The sequence below is a fragment of the Eubalaena glacialis genome, chromosome 5 (genome assembly GCF_028564815.1).
Source record: "Eubalaena glacialis isolate mEubGla1 chromosome 5, mEubGla1.1.hap2.+ XY, whole genome shotgun sequence".
NCBI classification, from domain to species: domain Eukaryota; kingdom Metazoa; phylum Chordata; class Mammalia; order Artiodactyla; family Balaenidae; genus Eubalaena; species Eubalaena glacialis.
The window spans coordinates 150,431,289-150,446,748 of NC_083720.1; the positions used below are offsets into that span (position 1 = coordinate 150,431,289).

General features: G+C 37.1%; 1 protein-coding gene across 3 annotated transcripts in view; it reads left to right on the plus strand.

The window, feature by feature from the left end:
* FSTL5 (follistatin like 5) overlaps positions 1-15,460 on the plus strand; it is a 707,698-nt gene that overhangs the window by 102,248 nt on the left and 589,990 nt on the right. The window lies entirely within an intron of this gene.

Genomic DNA, 15,460 nt, shown 5'->3' on the forward strand with positions numbered 1-15,460 from the left:
TTCAAAAGGTGAATGTGTTCTTACACATTTTTATTGTACTTGTCTCTATATCACAATTTTTAAATTGATTTTCATTGGAGCATAGTTGATTTAAAATGCTGTGTTAGTTTCTGCTATACAGCAAACTTAATCAGTTATACATATACATATATCCACTCTTTTTTAGATACTTTTCCCATCTAGGTCATTACAGAGCATTGAGTAGAGTTCCCTGTGCTATAGAGTAGGTTCTTATTAGCTGTCTATTTTATACGTAGTAGTGTGACATATACACACTATAAAATAGACAACTAATAAGAACCTACTCTATATCACAATTTATATTTGAAAAATATACTTTCTTGATTTTAAAATATTTCACTATGTGTTATGCTTCCATATACCATGGTTCTTTACAGCCTCTCCATATTAATAACTTCAGAATGTTGAGTGGTAAATTTATCTTATTTCTTTTGTCTTTATAATAACTCATATATTGTCAACCACTGTTAACCTCTTGATGGTTAATTGTGCATCTGGCAACAAGTTACAGATAAATAGAGACTCATCCTTAAATCTCTTAATGCCTCACCGTATGAAAATAAAATTCTTATTGGCTATCAGAAAGTCAAAATATCCCAAGAACTGACTTGGGATGTTACCAGATGGCTTATGTATCTATTATTTTTTTAGTTTAAAAATAATATTTACTGATTTAGTAATTTTAAGACTTGGGCAATCCCTTCCCACAGTCATGAGACTATTTCGCTGTTTTTGCCACTGCATTATTCGAAATAAATCTACCATAAAAAATAGAAAATTGTAATGTTGAATAGGATCCATGGGAATTGAATAATTTTCAAAGCAGGAAATATACTTAGAAAATAACACGAGCGTGGCAAAACAAAAGAAGTTGTGTTGGCTTATGATTAAGCCACTTAGAACAACAAATAACACTGGAACTTAGGAAGTATGATTTCATTCTTGTTAGCAAAAGAATACTAGTTCTAATCTATGAAAATTCATTCTACTGTAGAAATACAGAAAACTTGACATTAATCACAAAATATTTTACTTGTATAATAACAACAACATATAAAATTTTTTCACAAAAAACAGAACATGTATTGTCTAAATTTTTATATAATGTATTTATTTATTTGGTTCTCATTTTTTAAGCATCACAATGCCTGGGTATTTACCAGTTTAACTTTCTAAATGAAGGTCAGAAAATTATTTTTAAAATTCTACTATTATCCTAATTTCTTCCACTTTTTCCAGAATTTACAGGGCATCTAGGTCATTAATTATGTTTAGATTAAATGAGGGAAAACTTAAAAAATCACGTATTGGGGATGTAAATATTACCAATAATAAAATTCAATGTGGTAAAAGCTGCAATAATCTACCCAGTTATAAATTATATGCAACTATAACTTTAGCCTTTATATTAGGTCACTACAGTATCTTACTATCTTTTACAGTCTTCATTTACATTATTCAAAAATAAAAGCCTGTGTTAAACTTGATTTATGCAATGAAAACTAGTAATGCTGAAGCTGTATATATAGCTGCTGCCATTTAACTTTGTGTGTAGGGTGGGGGGTGGATGTGTGTGTGCATACACACAACTGAGGACCAAAATATGAAAACAGCACAACTTGGGAAGTACCGTTTTGTATACAGTCAGAGAAGAAGCGGTATGCAGAGGAGTAAGAGAGTGGGTTTCCGTGTTTAAATCCACTTACGGAACGTGTTTCCTCAGGACAGTTACTGAGTCTCTCTCTGCCCTGGTGGAGGTGTAACTAGGACCTATCCCACGGTGTCATAACGAGGGTTAAACGTGGTCACGTATAGAAAGGGGTTAGAGTTGTGCTGGGAACTTACCCATATCCGTTCCTCACCTTCACACAGTACATGAAGTGATGGAGCTGAAACAAGAAAGAGCAGATGTTTGTAGTATTCCCTCCCACCTCGCCGACTCCGTTGTCTTCTCTATTTCTCCCCCTTTTTTTCACTAGCTTTACATTCCTTTCAAGCTCTGAAGTCTTGAGATCCCACTGGCATCTCAATGGGCTTCTCACTTAATTCACTCTCTGTCGATCTTAATCACGTGATTTTATCTACAATTTATCTATTCAATGATGCATTAAATAATGCAATGATGCAGAGAGGAGGAGACTACCAAGGATACAGTAATAGATAGAACTTGACTCATGTAAGTTATGGTTTGGAAATAAAGACAGAAGACAAACATATAAACAGAGGGTGTTATGGAAACACTAAACCTAGACACAAGGGTCTTAGTCAGAAAATGGAATGCTCTGTGGGAAATATACACTTAAAAGTTGTATGAAGGATGCATAAGGAACCTACCTCAACATAATAAAGGCCATATATGACAAGCCCACAGCTAATATCAATGATGAAAGCTATGACATCAGGAACAAGACAAGGATGCCCATTCTTGCCACTTTCATTCAACACAGTACTGGAAGTTCTAGCCAGAGCAATTAGGCAACAAAGAGGAAAACAGTTAAAGGCATCCAAGTCAGAAAAGAAGTAAAATTGTTTCTATTTGCAGATACATAGTATTATATATAGAATAATATACATAGAAAAAAACTGTAGAATAAATGAATTTGGTAATGTTGCAAGATACAGAATCAATATATAAAAATCAGTTGCACTATACACTATGAAATCTATACACTAACAGTAAACTTTCAGAAAGGTAAATTAAGGAAACAGTCTCATCTATAATAGCATCAACTTCACTGAGGCCACTGATTCAATGTTAATCTCATCTGGAAGACACCCTGACAGACACACCTGGAAATAATATTTAATCTGGGCATCACATAGCAAGTCAAGCTCATGCATAAAATTAGCCACCTAAAGTTTACCCCTTGTCAACTCGGCAGCCATATGCATCTTAAACCATATTCAATCTACAAATAAAGACACAAATAAGGTTATAATTACACCTAATGTGACAACTATCTTGCATTCAGCCAAAACACACACTAACTTCTTCCCTAGAAGATAAGTAGAAATCATTGAGTGATTTTTGCTCTTCTCCTTGATATCCTGTAACTTAAATACTGTGATATAAAATCAATACATTTTATACTGTGGGATGATGTAATAAGAGACAAAAGAAAGCAAAGATAGATGATACATAGGTAGATAGATAGATGGATAGATAGATAAACACATAAACATATTCATAGTAAAATAAGGAGGAAATACTCATGACAATTACAGTTCTTGTTTCTCCAACTGGTCACATGGTTGTAGCTGGTATTTATAACTTCCATGTTCCATTATCCATTCTGTCTTCCCTTTGCCTTCAGTGAGCCCATCAGCTGGTTGTGGTTCTTTCACCTCATGGGGTGACCCAAAACTTCATTCCTGCAAAGTCTAGTCCATTAATAGTCCTGCCTGGGTTGGGTTGTTGTAGTTTCCCATTGGCCTTAATAATGGCGTATGGGCACTAAGATATGCCCTAAGAGAGCTCCTGTGTTCCAGACATATTCTTTCTTATCGCCATTCTGGTGTCGTAGTCCCCTTCACTATCAGGATCAGTCACCCCGTAACTCCCCCCTTTGCCTGTTGATTCAGAGATACGAGGAGCCCAAAGGGGCATGATGGCAGTTTTTACTTCCAGTTCAATAGAATCTTTCTTGTCTCTCCTGGTGGAAGCCTTTCTCCTTCTGAAACTAAGATCTCTAGGCCTGCAGAGCACAAAGTCATGGAAACTGGAAGCAAAAATTTGGCTAAGGGTTTATTAGGGACAGTGGTGTGTGGTGCCACTCCCTTGACTCCTGGACCCATAAATCGTGGTTCTGGGAGAAAAAACACCATATGTTGGAAGCTCATACAGAGCAGAAACAGCTTTTTGGAGAAGCTTGCCCTAGCTCAGCAAGACAGTGTTACCTAGATGATGCTGTATCTGAGTCCTCAAAAGGCCATGCTACCATTCTGTCAAGGCAACTGCATAAGGATGGTGGGAACTATGGTAATACCAGTGAACTCCATTAGCATGAGCCCATTGCCGCACTTTTTTGCTGTGAGATGGGTTCCTTGATCAGAAACAGTGATTTGTTGAAAACCATGGTGGTGGATAAGGCCACAGATGGTAGTTTGGGCAGATGCACTGCATGTAGAGAAGGGAAATTCTTATCCAGAGTAAGTGGCTCTTCTAAATACTAAGAACAAAATGCTGTCCCTACCATGATGGAGGTGGTCCAATGTAATCAATCTGCCACCAGATAGCTGGCTGATCACCCCTGGGAATGGTGCCGTGTGGGGCCTCAGTGTTGGTCTTTGCTGTTGGCAGGTTGTGTATTCACTCAGCTGTGGTCATAGACAAGTCAGCCTTGATGATCATAAGTCCATGTGGCTGAGCCCATGCATCACCTCCATCCCTGCCACCATGACCACTTTGTTCAGAGCCCATTGGGCAATGACAGAGATGGCTGAGGAAAGAGGCTGACTGGTATCCACAGAGTGGGTTGTCTTATCCACTTGATTATTAAAATCCTCCTCTGCTAAGGTCACCCTTTAGTGAGCATTACATGGGACACAAATGTCTTCATTTTTTTGCCCATTCAGAGAGGTCCATCCACATATCACTCCCCCCAATTTTTTGTCACCAGTTTTTTAATCATAATCCTTTCAAGTCTCTGACCATCCAGCCAAACCATTGACCACAGTTCATGAGCTGCTATATAATCATATGTCTGGCCACTTTTCTTTCCAATAAAGTGAACACCCAGGTGCATTGCTCAAAGTTCTGTCCACTGGGAAGATTTCACTTTACTACTATCCTTCAAAGATGCCCCGGAAAGGAGCTGTAGTACTGCAGCTGTCCGCTTTCAGGTGGTGCCTGCATACCATGCAGCCCCATCTGTAAATCAGGCCCAAGTCTTCTCTTCCTGTGTCAACTGATCATAGGAAGATCCCCGTGAGGTCATAGGTGCTGCGTGGGAGAGAAACCAGAGTAGCAGAAGGAGGACAGTGGGCATTTTGGCCACTTCTTCATATAACTTACTTGTGCCTTCAGGGTCTGCTAGGGCCCAATCAAGTATATACCACTTCCATTTAATGATAGAGTCCTCCTGTACTCACCCAACTTTATGGCTTGGTGGGTCAGATAACATCCAGTTCATGATGGACAGCTCAGGTCATGGTAACTTGGTGGCCCATGGTTAAGTGTTCAGTCTCTACTAAGACCCAGTAGAAGTCAAGAGTTGTTTCCCAAAAGGAGAGTAGTTATTTACATATGATGGCAGGGACTTGCACTAAAATCTTAAAGTCCTGTACTATGATTCACCTATAGGGGCCTCCCAAAGACTCCAAACAGCACCTCCATCTGCCATTGACACATCAAGCACCATTGGATCTGCTCAGTTACATGGCCCAAGGCACCTTAGAAGGGATATCTTAATATGGACCACACCATTGGACCTCCAGAAATTTCACTAGGTAGAAAACTCATGAATTTTAGATTTATTTCCTACCCTCTAACACACAAATGTCTTATCAATAGGTCTAGAGTAGTTGTTACCCCTTGCATACTAGGTCCAATCAGCATAATGTCATTGATATAATGGACCAATGTGATGTCTCATGGAAGGGAAAGGTGATCAAGACCCCTGAGAACTGAACTATGACATAGGCCTGGAGAGTTGATATACCCCAGAGGTAGAGCAATGGAGGTGGATTTCTGGTCTTTGCCAGCTGAAAGTAAACTGCTTCTGGTGAACCTTATGGGCAGGTGTAGAGAAAAAGGTATTTGCCAGATCAAAAGCTGCATACCAGGTACCAGGGGATGTGTTAAATTTCTGAAACAATGAAGTCACATTTGGTACAGTACCTGTAATTAGAATCATCACCTGGTTAAATTTTCTGTAATTCACTGTTATTCTCCAAGATCCACTGTCTTCTGTACAGGCCGAATTGGACAGTTGAAGAAGGATGTGGTGGGAATCACCACCATTTCATCATTCAAGTCCTTGATGGTGGCACTAATCTCTGCAATACCTCAGGGGATGTAGTATTGATTTTGGTTTACTATTTTCCTAGGTAGTGCAGTTCTAAAGGCTTCCACTTGTCCTTTCCTACCATAATAGTTTTTATTCCACAGCTCAGGGAACCAATGTGGGGATTCTGCCAGTGTCTATGTATGTATATTCAAATTATGCATTCTGGAACTGGGAAAATAACCACAAGATGGGTTCATGGGCCCACTGAACCCATTGTGAGGTAGATCTGATCTTAGATGATCCATCAATTACCTGACCTCCATAAGCCCATACTCTGACTGGTGGGCCACATGGACATTTTGGGTCTCCTGGAATCAGTGTCAGTACAGAGCTAGGGTCCAGTTATCCCTAAAAGTTCTGATTATTTCCTTTTCCCCAAAGTATAGTTATTCTAGTAGAAGACTAGAGCTTCCTTAGGGAAAGGGTTGGAGGAAGATTAATAGTAAAATATTTTAGTAGTGTTTTTCCTCAAGGGGACCTGACCTCTCCTTTATTCAGTGGGCTTTGGGGCTATAAATGGGCTCAAGTCTAGGATTTGATTGATGTCTCATGACTCTCTGTTTTTCAGTATTCAGGCTGGACTTGCGTTCACTGAACCTGACATTTTTCTGCTTTTACAGATATAGTAAGAGTTTAACAGGCTTTCTATCTATTTCAGTTCCAGGAATATCATCATCAACTAACCATTGATCTGCACAAGTCAGACTATTCTGATTGCTGCTTTGACTCTGCTGTCCATTACGATAATCATGGCCACCTTGTCTTTGGCAGTTGAGTGCTGCCACTTGGCCCCTGTCACCCCAGGGATGAATTACTCCCCTCATGTTTAGGTTTCCCAATTCAGTGACTGCAGTCCCCACTGGGAGGTCTGTCCTACAGAGAAGAGTGATCACACTGCTCTCTAAGTAGGCCAGGGCTCCCCTCACAAAACGATTCCTCCCAGTATCCATGAAAGATATGCCTTCTGGACCCTCTCCATTGTAACATTTCAATCTCTCTAAGCCTTTGAACCCCTTCCTCTAAATTAAACTAAGGCACATCCAGCAATTCCAGTTCACTCACAGTGGGCCCCCTTTTGGTTCATGTTTCAGTCAACGAACCAAACAAACTTAGATTTAAAGCTCTTTCCAATTCTGTTACAACTGTAGCATTAAATGCCCAATCTCTTTTTGTTGAGCTCATATCAATAAATTCAGGCTGATCCAACTTTATGTTCCTTCAACCATTACCCCACACCCTTAATATCCATTCCCAGAAGTTTCCCAGATATTTTTCTGTAAAAATTAGGAAACTGAAGTTGTTACTTTGGACTGTAGCACAGATCCTCATGGGTCACACTTTGTACCTCACCTTTAGGGGCCTGCTGGCAAATGAGTCTAATTATAGGTCTAGAAGCAAAGAGGGTGTTGGGATGGGTACTGAGGAGAATTAAGATTGTCTTGTATGTCAGCTTCCTCAGGGAAGACTATTAGAGTTTTCTAAGGCAATGCAGGGTTAATCTCCTCATAAGGAAGTGGAGAAGGCAATACCACTAGGGGTAGGGACATTACTGCCACTGTGGGTGGAGAAACCTCTTCCACTAGCAAGGAAGACTCATCAGAATTTAGGGACTCGATATTCCCACCTTCGTAAGGGTCTTACCACATGTCCCCATCTCAACCTATGGGATTCTATTCCTTCCCGATCAATGCCCTCACTTTAGCAGTAGACACCCTGCGAGGCTGAGAGTTCCGCTTGCATTTTAATTCAGCTAGTCACAAGATAAAGTTCTGCTTTTGATTTTTAACAATTTTAACCCTGCAGTTACAGGAGACAAGGGTTTCCTTCAGTGGTGCGCTCATAGAAGCTCTTGGGTTATTTATGTGGTGCTTGATCTGGGAATTCTAAACCCTGAACTCATCCTTTTCTTTCACCACTTTATCCAGTGACATTAAGAGCAACCAATCATATTCATCAGTTTTCCAAAAGTGTTCAAAAGAATCATATACAGTCGCTTAGCTCCTTGTTTCTTATAAGTAATTAGAAGTATACTGTAAAATAAGCATATATTTTGCATATAATCGGTTCGTATCATGCACAAGCAGTGTCCTCTTTATTAATGGAAGTATAGTCATCAGTGTCTTTAAATCTCATAAGACTGAGGAGACTATTCCAGAAACCCGAGAACCAATTCAGAAAATTCATTCTCTCATCGTTAAATTCTATCAATATTTCCCTAGAAACACTCTTGTTTCCAAAATTTGTGTTAGGGTTCTCCAGAGAAACAGTAGATATAGAGATAGAGAGAGAGATATAGATATATAGATATGACAGAGAGAGGAAGAGATAGCTTTATTATGAGAAACTGGCTCACACAATTATGGAGGCTGAGAAGTCCCATGACATGCTGCCTGCAACCTGGAAATCCAGTGGTGTAATTCATTCTGAAAGGGCAGGAGAATATGAAATAAGATGCCCTAGCCTAAACAGTAAGGCAGTAAAAAATGAAGCAATATGTGAAAAGGAACTTTATTCATATAAAGTGTTAAATGGATAGAACATTATATATAATTTGCATATATATCATTTAATGAAATAATATTTTATTTCTGCATGTTACATTTATGTTATATATGTATATATATTAAATAGGTCATTCTTATGGATCGTAGCATACCATTCATTCTGTCTTCATCATTTAATTCATTGTAAGTTAAATACTATTCTTTCCTCCCTACCTTCCTTTCTTCCTGATTGACTTGCTGTCTTTTTTCTTTTCTTCTTTTCTTTTTTTCCTTTCTTTTCCTTCCTGTCTTCTCTAAGCATTCATTTATTTAGTACCAAATCTGCTAAGATAACATACTATAACAATTTAGAGTTCAAATTCCAAAGCCAATCATCTGAATGTAAATTCTGAATGTCTTTGGTCACTGTGCCTTAGTTTCCCATCTCCAAAGCGGAAATGGCAGTTCGTACCTTATAGTGTTGATGGAAAATGAAATCACTAAAGCACATAGACTGACCAACATCTGGCCCACAGTAAATGTAAATGTAGCATTATATTACTCCTTGCCAGATATTGTGATAGATAAGACAAGATGATGGATGGCCCCTGCTAATAACCTTTAATAACCCAAGGTCTACAGAAGAAAAGCAGAGTTAGACATGAAACAAATAACTGTAATAATAATGTGGTATTTGATTACCAATGTAGCAAAATACTGCAGTAAGATAGAAGAAAACTCTCTTATGTAATAAGGAAAGACTTCACATAAAATAAGTATATTTGGGTCTATGTGGTAGATTTCCAGTATTTCATCTGATTCTATTGTCTCTTTATGTGTATAGAACTAGAATCTGGTGACTACCATATCCTGAAGCAAACCACAATACATTGGATTTTTGCATTTGTAGCCATTTGTTTAGTCAATAGGATCATCAACAAAGTAGGTATAACCTCATAGTTAACAAACTGAAAATAACAACTGTAATTGAATAATTGACAGGACAAGACAACATGAAATGGACACACCTAGCTGCAGTCTCTACCTTATGGAGCCCTGTGCTGTGGTTGGATTCATGGAGGGTTTACTAGACAAAGCAACCACTAATCTGATACCTGATATAGGAGCATGGGTTAACCGTGGGATGGCAGGCTGGATTGGGGGAAATAATTTTGCTGATTTTAAAGTAGATCTTTTCCTCTGAAATTATTTTGAAACAGTAGTTCTGTGTTAGTGTGCTAGTTAAAGCTGTGCAATGAAGCAGATATATGTTATAAAAGCTGCACATAAAATCATAAAATATCAGTCTCTTTGAGTTTATAGCAGTATTGGTCCAAATGTAAAATTTTTGCATATCATCAATTTAGGTACAATATTCCTATATGAAATGCTAAATTTCTAACTCAATTGATGAAAATAATAATAAATTTTAAAGAAAACAGTAGGCAATTTCAACTCTATCTTGCAAACTTATAATATTATGATTGCCCTTGTAATCTAAAAGCACTGCCCTAATGAATAGGCAGTTTCTCTTTACCTACAGTTTCTCTTTACCTAGCCACAGTGTCTGAAACAAGACCTCCAATCAGGTATAGAATTTTAAATAAAAATAAAGGAGAATAAATCATTTTTCTTAATCTGCATTACAGAAGCAAGAGAATGAGAAGTTTGTGGTTTTGGCACTAATGCAGAGAGAACGTGGGTTTTGGTGTAAAAATAACCCTGGGCTTGAATCCTGGTGCTAACAGTAAGAACACTATCATTTCTTGAAGTAATAAACACGTGCACTCACACTATTTGAATGTTATGCATGTGCATATGCATGTGTGTACAACACGGTACAAGGTACACACGCAGACATATATCCTTACCAGAAGGACCCTTGTGTACATTATCCAACTAACAGCTCACAACGTACAAATGTGTTTACTACCAGACCCTTCATATACAACGAGGAAAACTAAAACTCACAGAAGCAATGCAATGTGTCTAAGATCTAGTGGCCAGCAAGTGACTTAGTTGTGATTTGAACTCATGACCATGTGACTCTTAACTTCTATTCAATGATGCCTTCTTTTCACAGTCCTTACTAGCTGCTAAATATCACCTCAGTTCCACTCCATATATACGATGTTCTTCACCTATACAAGAGAGAGTGATACCAACTGCCTTATAAGCATATCATAAAAATGAATGTGATGCACAGACACACGCACTTATAAAATACTGACTTTTTCTCCCTAAAGGGAATACAACATTTTCAATATCTTATCTGGTTTGCCATCTTGCACTGTATACAATACACTGAAGAATTTGCTGAGGAGTTTCCCTCTTTTAACAATCTGAATGAGATAAAGATATAAATACAGTACAGCCGCCTCTCCCCCCTTATCTGAGGTTTTGCATTCCACAGTTTCAGTTAACCAGAGTCAGCCAAGGTCTGAAAATATTAAATAGAAACTTCCAGAAACAAACAATTCATAAGTTTTAAATTCCATGCCATTTTCAGTAGTGTGATGAAATCTCACACCCACCAGCTCTGTCCCTCTGGGGTCGTGAATCATCCCTTTGACCAGCATATGCACCCTATACACGTTCCACGCCAGTTAGTATGGGAAGAGACATAGTATATGAAGGATTTGGTACTTTGTGCAGTTTCAGGCATCCCTGGGGGTCTCGGAACAAATTCCCCATGGAAGGGGGTAGGTACTGTATTCAGTTCCTGGCCCATGGCGGGTAGATTATAATTGGTAACTGATAATTCTTATTTGTTTGTTATTATGAAACTAAATCAAAATCACAAAATCTCAGGACTTCTCGTTATTGTTTGGATATTTTTTGGAATTCAAATTTAAAATTGTGTTTGCTCATCCACTTATAGTTTCTAATAAATCTAAATTCATAGGATATGAAATTTCATTGCTTATATATAATTCTGTGGTACTTTTAATAATCTATTTCCAACACTTACAGTTTTAATACCTTGCCAAACATTCCCAGGCATATTCTCTCTCTCTCTCCCTTTATTTTCTTGTTTCCTTATTTTGTACCAAGGACTGATATTTCTGCAATTCCTATTTTACAACTACTTCCACAACCCCTGTAAGATAGTATATAATTATGACCTCTTTAAAAAATAATAACATTTATTTTAGTAACACAATTTTTCAATCTCCCATTAGATTAGAAAGGTCATTGTACAGAGGTAATTTTGCCCAATCATCCAAAAATACTACTTTAACTTTACTATTTTATTTCTCAGAAGTTTAAATTTTTTAAAAATGTGTAAGAAATATAGCTTTTTCTGTTCTTTTAAGTCTGTAAGTGGTACATTAAAAAAAGAAAATATTCAACCTTCAATTTTAAAGCATGAATTATTCACCCGATGGATATTTGAGTCTTTGTGCCTGGAAGGCAGAAATGTAAGCACAGAGATTTTGGCTGATGCTGCTAGAAGTCAAACATCTTGACATCTGTTCTCCTGATAGCCCCTAAGCAAAAGCACTTCAAATACAATATCTCAGATCAGCTCATCAGAATCAATTTCGGTCTTCAATCAGTTAGTGCAGGCTGACCTTATAGTGCCTGAAGAATCCAACAAAAACGGATTACTTGTGTTTAAAAATCTACTTGTGTTTTACCTGTGAAATCGGAGCTGAATTTGACCTCAGAAAACTTTTTTGACTTTTGACTAGACTTAGCGATGACTTTGATGGTTTTCATGTGAATTGTCTAAGGAAGAATTACAAGGAATGTGATTTTTATATCATTATTTTATGTAGGCTATCAAATTTTTAAGACTTATGGATTATACTTGAAATGTTCGTTTCTAAAATTAAGATATAATTGAGGCATAAGTGAGATTTGTTGGCTCTCATGGTGGTAATTCAGCCACATTAAAACGTCATATCCAAATGATCATTTGTGCATGCATAACGCATTGTCATTTTCCCAGAAGAGGGTTATTCTCTTCTTATGAGACTTTTTTTAGGCAATCTATTTGCTGATGAGTACAAATACCTTAGTGACACCATGAAGTGTTTACTATACATAGTTAATTAGAAAGATATTTACTATACACAAAAGGAGATAATATCAAAGCAATTTTGTTTTCTCATCAATATTAATTTATATTACCAGATTAAAGTTAATATTCCATTTTCAACATTTAACTTTACTTTCAGGGGACTGTTTGTTGTTTATTTTCTATCACTACTTTAAATAGAACAAATATTTTATAACTTTGGTCCATGTGGCATAGCATTTATCTGCATAGTCAGATAATGTATTCTTTATTACAGCATGTGGTCTTTATCTTAAATAGCTAACTTCATATTTCTTTCAATGTGGAAGTAAAACAAATTAATGTCTTATAAGCAATCTTTGTTAAAACTTGAACAGGTCTAAAAACCTGAAATGTAATAAAAATTTGTTATTGATAACTTAAGTATTGGACATATTTTTATAGAATTCTCATAGTTCATTTTGATCAATATATGTCACCTATTTTTTGTAAACAGTATTAAAAACACATATGCTCTTTGAAGTTCTCTTTCAACACATTTTATATTCATTCATTTTCTTAAGCACCATAATTATTTCAAGGATATGGCCTCTTTGCCATCTTTGACATTATTCCAGGCATTTCTGAAAGCATCATCGTTTGTCATTTAAACAGTGTTTTCAGCCCATGTTAGTTTCTTCCTCCAACATCTGAATAATTCGCTAGATAGGAGGTCTGATTCCTTTAATGAAGGTAGTTTATGGTAACACAATCATCACAGGCTGTGTCATCCCTTATGGTTACCTGTTCCATGCAGGGTTATAACTCATGTAACTTGGGTTATTTCAGAGACTAAGCAGGAAAACTTCAAAACCAAGAGCTTGACAATATTTTCAGTATAACTGTAGACTCATTTATTTTCTTACATTGCTCTCTAAAGATTTTTTTCAAATACTTCACATCTGCTTTGCATCCGAACTATCAGTTATATTTTACTCTCATTGCTATTTTGTTAATGTTTTAATTTTTTTTCCTAAAATTAAGATGGCCAGAAGAAATAGAGTATTTCAAAATACTTTTTACATGTAAGTGATTTTTTAAATGCCTATCTTGGATTATATAGCCTGTTGGAAGTTTCATCTAATTATATAACATTGTGGTAATAAACTTATACACCAGACTAGAGGTCACAAAATCCTATCACTTATAGGACGTTGCACTTAAAAATAGGGTTATTCACAGAAAACATTGGAGATATTTGACCTAAGAAAAAACACAAATTATGAGTAAAGCCAGGATCAACATTCAAAATGCCATAGATCATCCACCACCTTATCTAAATAATTATTTATTTATTTGTTTGTTTATTTAATTTATTTTCATTAAACTATTTTTATTTTTATACATTTTTAAAGGTTACTTTCCATTTACAGTTATTACAAAATATTGGCTATATTCTCCCTGTTGTACAATACACCCTTGAGCCTATCTTACACCCAATGGTTTTTACTCCCTACTCTCCCACCCCTATATTGCCCCTCCTCCCCTCCCCACTGGTAAACACCAGTTTGTTCCCTATATCTGTGAGTTGGCTTCTTTTTTCTTATATTCACTAATTTGTTGTGTTTTCTAGATTTCACATATAAGTGATATCACACAGTATTTGAATTTCCTGTCTGACTTATTTCACTTAGCATAATGCCCTCCAAGTCCATCCGTGTTGCTGAAATGGCAGTGTTTTGCTCTTTTTAATGGCTGAGTAGTATTCCACTGCGCATACTTTACTTTCAATGTAAGTATACTTTGCTCACTTTTGCTCCTTTTTAGGGTTGGCTGAAGATGGCGGTATACAGACTGGAGTAGCCAGGACTGCTGAGGTTTATTGGGGGTCATCGATTACAGAGCAGGCTTCTCTAGAGGGGCGTGAAGCACTGCCAAGGCCTTTGAGTTTTCAGCTGTTGCTAGTAGTACTCTGGTGGATAATCTGGTTCCTATGATTGTTTGGGTTTACGGCTAAGCATAGTGGGGTATCTAATCCCAGTTTGGGTCTTAGCTATCGTGTAATCAGGGTATCTTAAAGTCACTTTCGTAGTCTATTTTTACTTTAATTATGGCTTTTTACAGCTGAATCAAGATTTAACTTTATTTTGTATTATTCTTTAACACACTTTACGCCGTAATTCTATTAATTTGGGTCATTCCTATGACCGTGGTGGCTGGCATGAAATTTACCAACCTTAATTAATATGGTTTAGTCAAACTTTCGTTTATGGCTTAATTCTCATTACTGCTGTCTCCCGTGGGGGAGTGGTTGAGCAAGGTGTTGTGAGCTACTGGTATAGTGTGCTTGATACCTGCTCCTTTTAATCTTAGTGATTTAGAGAGCATTCTCACTGGAGGGTGGATACTTACATGTGTAATTCTATTAAAAACTAATAGAAAGGCTGGGACCATCTAGGCATTTTCAGTGCCTTGCTTTAGAGGTTGTTTAAGCTACATTAACTTGTTATACATAGGTGGTGTTTATATGGCTGTGTTGTGAGGTTTGTGTCAGATTTAGTATTACATTTTTGATAAAATGGCTGATGAATCTAGGGAGATGTCTGTCTATATGGGTGGTGAATATCTAAGTAGTTTATTGGTACGATGGGGGCGTTCTGAGGCTGATTTGTTTTGATGGGGTGGGAGGAGAGTGGAATGCTATGTCTATTGCACATATGTACATGTATAATATCGTTATATCCTGTGACCACTGACTGAATTGCACACCATGGATTGTTGATGCTGCTAAACAATCTTCAATTAAAGCCCAGCTACAATTTGCTTGACCGTGTTAAGACTCTTTAAGGTCATAGCTGAGTCCAAACATCCCCCCTAAAAATTAAAAAAATACCAAATGTATGAAATTGCAGTTATGTGCGAGCATGGGCTGATTAGTCATTAGT